At 36.4% G+C, this 6,507-nt stretch overlaps 1 non-coding gene across 1 annotated transcript; it reads right to left on the bottom strand.

Annotated features, from left to right (window-relative positions):
• Positions 1 to 1,571: 1,571 nt before the first annotated feature.
• On the bottom strand, positions 1,572 to 1,644 carry TRNAV-CAC (transfer RNA valine (anticodon CAC)). The gene has a single exon. It is a non-coding gene; the product is annotated as a tRNA-Val (tRNA).
• Between the last annotated feature and the right edge of the window lie 4,863 nt (positions 1,645 to 6,507).

Below are 6,507 nucleotides of genomic sequence, written 5' to 3'. Positions count from 1 at the left end.
GGGAAACACAAAGGTGTGACGGAGGGTCGGCTCTGAACAGATCTGATAAGCAGATGCAGTTACCTGAATATCGATCGATGTACAGAACAATCACAGAATACACTTCCGAAGTACGTTACAACATTGGGCGTATTTATAGCACAGCATTTCCGAATAAGCACTTGGGAATTACAAGCAGCCAGTCATGCAACCAGCTAGCAACAAACAGGAAAATCGGGGTGGGTTTTTGCGTTTGCTTGCGCAAGGCAAGTATGCGAATGAAGGCAATGTCAAAGGCCTGTAAAATCTTAAATATAAACGATAAGCTTATAATTTAAATTGTTTTCGACTAAAAAATTCAAGGGGAATACGAAAAAATAAAAATAAAAAACATATTAATAAATTTATATTTTGATCCGCCCTCGGCTGGGTTTGAACCCGTGTTCGATTTGGTAATGTACGCTGCATGGAAATACGTTCAAGGCAAAAGGAGTTCTCTATTGCATTTATTTTTAGATTAGGCAAAATATATGATATTGTGAGCGATCTTATTGTTAAAAAAACATGTTCTGTGCCGTTTTGCAAACATTTCTGTTTTCAAATTTGTATTAATATATCATTTTTATGGTCCCCAATCTTATAAAAATAAATAGTTTGTTTTGCCGAATCCTGCATATAGGTTGGAAATAATATTTCTAGTAACTTTATTATTATTTAATTTATTATTAAACTAATTAAGAGCTTGTTAGTGCCTAACAATAAAGTTGTGATTTGATTTTCATGATCTCAAGTAAATATAAAAAATATTGGACTTTCATCCACATTTTTTATCCTTGTTGTTTTATGTCAGTGTTCCATGTTAGCTATTTAATTTTTATAAATACTGTACTTAGAATACCTTTAAATTACACCAAATCTGAATAGCAGCCTGGAATCCCAAAAATGTATAATACTGTACTTAGAATACCTTTAAATTACACCAAATCTGAATAGCAGCCTGGAATCCCAAAAATGTATAATGTAATTAAAAAAGAAAATATTTGGTGCGATTTTACAATTCGACTTTATTATTTTTAGCTTGTTTAAATAAAAAATAAATAAAAATGTACGTAAAGTGAAAAAAAATCTAAAAAGAAAGTCAAAAATAAAATTGATGTGGGGTGGGGGTGTGTCCGCTTAGGGAAGGAATTATTTAACAACCAAAATGAATTGCACGAGACCAACTATAAAATGCCAGAATAAATTATATCAAGAAACAAAAACAATAATTAAACATTAATACTCAATCAGTAAGTTAAAAATCCCCACATTAATAAAGTTTTTTGAACTATTCTTTATTAATATTAATTTTTGGATAGTCTTTTTTAAAAATAAATAAATTATGCCAAAATAGAAAAAAATTTTTCCCCTTTTTTTCTTGTAATATGACCAAAGCAAATGTTTTTATCTTGTTAAATCTAATTTAATATTCTGAAAACTTATTTGCGATTTTATAGTTGAGAGTTAAAATATTTGAATATAAAAATTAAGCGGTAAATATAACCAAACGATTAAAAAACATACAATTTTAAAATCACAAAAAAAATTCCATTTGTTCCCGCCCGGGTTCGAACCGGGGACCTTGTGCGTGTGAAGCACACGTGATAACCGCTACACTACGGAAACAGTTGAATAAACGTTGTCCCAAATTGCAACTCAAGTGTACCAAACATTTTAGAAAGTAAACCTGATATGACAAAAGTTATGCTCGTGGTAAATAAATCCGCTTGACTGGGTCTATTTATAGCAGGGGTTTGACCAGTATAAATAGAAACTATTTGCGTTGCCATAGTAAATTCGACAAGCGTATCTGATATTTCAGGTTCTCTGAATAGTTTCCATGATTACCTCTGATTTCTGGCAATTAACGTGAGTAGTAAACCCCCGTCCTCGTTGCCACTTAAATATGGCATTTAATGATAAGCTATAATTAGCGTATCGCTCCCATCGTTTCGCTTTCATTATGGAGCTTAAGAACTTAACGATATGTGAAAATCACAAATTAAATTACTTATTTAAATGTGATTATGCGCATTATTTATGGGTAAAGTGTTGCCATTGGGTTGGGTACGATAAATGCAGTGCCACAAAAACGTGTGTTGCATTTTAAGGGACAATGCTTCCAAGCGTTTTGGGAGGGGGACTGAATGCCCGGGCCATTACGTATACGCAGCGTATGACATTGAGCTAACGCTCTCGCTTATCGCTTGCACGTCGCAGCTGCTCGGGCGCATGGAATGGAGCCACGACCGGCATAATGAGCGCCACTATCCCTGCCACACTTCACCCCAATAAGCCAATGCCCAAGCAGAGCATTAGTGTTAGCGGAAAAGCGGATGCCTCTTGAAGGGCAGAGATGAAGCAGTGGAAGAACTTCTCTTCTTTGGTACGAGGTACAAAATAAGGACAATATTGGATAGTACACTTTATTCCAATGTGAAGGTTGTTATTACGGGATTACTATAATTATATTGCATTTATTTTTAATGTTTAAACGAAAACCTTTAAAAGTTTTCTACTGCAGTGTGCCTTGAGTCTTTAATGGTATAGTATTTTGTCGTTAAAGCGCATTATTCGATCAATATAAATTTGTATTAGAAAAATAAGAAATAAAAAAGAAATTGTCTTACTTACATTTGATAATATTTTGGACCATTTTAATTCAATAAGTACCTTGAAAAGCATTGCGGTACAAGTGAGAAATACTTTTCATCTCTTTTCAAGGAGTTCTGGTTGATGTTGAGCAGAAATCCGACGTACGATGGCGCGCAAAACGTCAAACGGCAAATAGCACCTTGCACCTGAAATGCATTAAATAAACATCATTATCGCTAAGACTGGAACAAGGCACCTACACACACATAAGGCGAACAATGCAGAGCACACACTGATGCACATGCACATCCACATGCACGGGGGCCCAGAACGCTGAGCATATTTGGCAAACAAAAGGATTTTGCGGTTGAATTGTGTAAACACAGAGGGAAAACGTACGCATTTGGCTTTTCACTTGTCGGATGTGGAGGTTCGGCGGAATTTCGAGCTTTCCAAGTTTGAGTGCTGAACGAAAACCCCCTTGAATACCATGGTAACCAGTAGAAATACTCGAACGTTGCTTCTTATGGGATTGAAATAAAGTAATTAGAGAATTGCAAAGTGTTTCAGAAAAAGAGTTTGCATTTCAAACTTAGTTGTTATAGTATATGATACGGTTATGATACGAATGACATAAACACATGTTTTCGGTTATTAAAAATCTCTTTATCAAATCTTTCCGTATTTCTCTAGTTATTTTATGTATTTCGCTTTTTGTATTCTTGCTTACTCTTTATAAGTAATTTTTGTTTAAAATTCCTTCTTGTTATAATTATATGATTGTGCATCAATGAAATCTAATAAATTAGTTCTAAAGCTAAAAAATTTTTAAATTTTTCATTTAAATTTTTTTTTGTTTTGAATATATATTTTTTGTTAGAAACTAAATAAATATGCAAAATCGATTTTAAATTGAGCTACAATATTTAAAATTAAATGAATTTGATGTTTTAAATGTTCTTTTGCTGAATTCTCTTGTATTGGGTTCCCTTTCTCAAGAAGCCAAATTATTTGATCATTTTTATTTTCGCACATTATGCCCGCGTACAGACTTTGACCCCCTGGCAGCCAACCCACCGCCCGTCCTAACCAAACCCGAAAAAAATTCCCAGCATGGCCATTTATCATTTTCGCCCTATTGAAGTTTTAGTCTCGCGACGGCGGCCACATAAAGCAGCGACAGGCAGCGGGAGGCTGGAGCTGCGATAGAAGGCGTGCCAGCCCTAAGCAGATGAAGATGCCTGGCCAAGCCGGCGCAGAAACGGCCAAGACACAAAACAGCAGGGTTGCCAAAAGGAGGAAAAAAGCTCAAAAAGAAAACAGGAACAAGAATGACAAAAAATACCAAAAACGTCGCACAAAAAGAGACGTGCAAGTAGTTCAAAAACTTTGGCCTAAAAGCAAACCGAAGGCGAGCAGCAAGAAATATATATATGGGATGGGTGGCCAACATTGGCTGGCATTTGGGCGAGCGTATGACATTATTTATGGTTTGTTATTTGTGCAAAAAGTATGCAAGAAAATATGCTGCGACTCTTTCATAATTTTCCTTTTTCCCCCCGCGGGCCAGGAGGGAAAGAAACAAAAGTTTTCGGGCTGCCACCGAGCACGCAAAAAAGTGTCAAAATTTAAGTGTGAAATTAAAGCTGATGTGGCACGGATACGGCAGGACACCCATAGCCTGTGGTAGGCATTAATTAAAATCATAAACGCAAATCGACAGGAGGGATAATTTACTTTTTCTCCAATCACACGATGCAAAAAAAGGTGCATAAATTATAGGCTCTCATTAAATATTTTCCACATTAAATAGAAAGGAGCCGATGCCGATGCCTCAGCTTAATGACCATAAATCGAAATTAATGACAATGCCGAACAGTGGACAGAGGCGTCGAGGGAGGGGGATCAGCCCGAGGAGGGGTCGCTCTGGAGGGCTGGGCAGGAGCCTGTGGCCTTCATATCGTTTATGCCCGACCACAAATGGAAGCACCTGCTGCTGCTTCTGCTGCCACTGCCTTTGCCACGGCCCAAACTGCTGGCCGTAAAGTGCTGCCAACGTTAATGACACCTGCGAGACAATTTCAATAACCGATATGTGCCGCTTTGGGTTTTGCGGAGCGTTCGTTCGCCACCGTTATTGACGGATGTCTTGCGGTGGCATTGAGCCATCGATTACGGCCCTGCTTTTATTCGTACTCCTGTCAGAACAGCTTCCTATACGAATTTATGACAGGTTCGTGGCCAAAAACACAACACTCTGGAAAAAATCACAGAATTTCATATGGTCTTGTGTTCAAAATATTCCTATATTTGAATTATAAGTTTCAAAATGGAAGATGAAATAACTGTTATAAATTCTGTTACATTATTCTTTAAATACATTTTTTGTCTGTTAAAATGTGTGTCCATTTTTTTCAGTCAATTACGAGCCAGAAGCAGTTTCGCTTTAACCATAGCGTTAAGGAGTTCAGTTAGCTTGGACCAAACAATACCCACTGATTTCACGGAGTTGTTATCAAAGATTTGTTTGCCTTGAATCATACTATCTAGGCCAACTTCACCCCAAACAAAAAACAAATCTGGGTCGTCATTAGCAATTACTTGTCAAGATGAGATAAGTAGTGCCTCCAACTGTTCCAGATTTTGGTCAGGAGCATGACCGTAAAGTCAACTTTCTATAAAATAATTTCAATTGAAGTGGCATCTGTTGGGTTTTTGAGTCATGAGGGCGGTAATTTTATAGCTGCTTACTTAAAACTGCCTAAAATTATGCTAATATCTACAGAAAATGTTCTGCAGCCGATTTTATCAGCGCAGACCAAGAAGCTCCCCCAGAATGAGGTGTCAAAACAAAGAGAATTCTTTAATTTCCCCTCCGCTTTTTGAACAATATAATGCTGACTCGACTGAATTTTGGAACCCCTCTTCAAACTCTGTAGACTGGAGGCTCTTCTGCAGCTGTTTACTTTGTTAATGGCCTTTTTCAGCTAAGCTCGTCCGTCGCACGCGTCCAGACCCACTTTTCAGGCCCAGGACCAAGGACCAAAGGACCGTCTCTCCCCATAGATTTCAGCTCAGTTTTTGACCTCCAAGCACGTGGCATTGAAAAGCTTTGGTGTTTTGATTTAAGACTGCTCTAAGGCAGTTATTCTTTTTCGTTTTTGTGTTTTTTAGTCTGTATGTCTGCCACGCGGAAAATAATTTATACAAAATGCTTCGCAGGATTTCATTTGCTCTCATTTCGCTGAGTGTTCAAGGTGCGGTGGAAGTCGCTTTGTTGGTTTTGTTAAATACTTTTTATTTTTCTTATGCATTGTACTTGAGACTGCCTTTGAAGTAAACAACTTTAATAGACTACGGCACAGGTAAATGTAATTGAAGTCGAACATTAAATTAAATGAGTTATAATTACACTATGCAACATCTAATATTACCTGGATGGATGCTATATTTTTGAATTTGTTACGAATTCCCAAGTTAAACTACGTTTTCCAAAAAGTTCCCTGACGCAAGGATTCTTAGCACAATGACCTCAAAGTTCAAAAATGCTGAAATTGACCAACTTTCCGAAGGTCTCAGAGGCAAACAGATTCATGGTTTGTTTTGATCTTAAAGTTTTTTAAAAGATAAACTCTCTATCTTTCAAACAAACAACTTTTGAAAACACATTCTTTCCCTAAATTAAATAAAAAAGTTCTTTACTGAAAAAAGTTAATTTAATTTTTAACTTTTTTTAACTTAAAAAAATACATAAAATTATTATATGTGCAATTTGTTATGTAACAACCTTTAATACATTTGTAGAGCACTAAAAATGTTTTCTATACTTTCAAACCAATTTCCATTACTGAAACAATTTAATTTAATTGGATGTTCGGCAAAAGTTTCCAAGTT

Source organism: Drosophila takahashii, chromosome 3R, assembly GCF_030179915.1.
Source record: "Drosophila takahashii strain IR98-3 E-12201 chromosome 3R, DtakHiC1v2, whole genome shotgun sequence".
Taxonomy (NCBI): Eukaryota; Metazoa; Arthropoda; class Insecta; order Diptera; family Drosophilidae; genus Drosophila; species Drosophila takahashii.
Note: the sequence above shows the minus strand (reverse complement) of the source record. Positions and strands in the feature narration are given on the sequence as shown.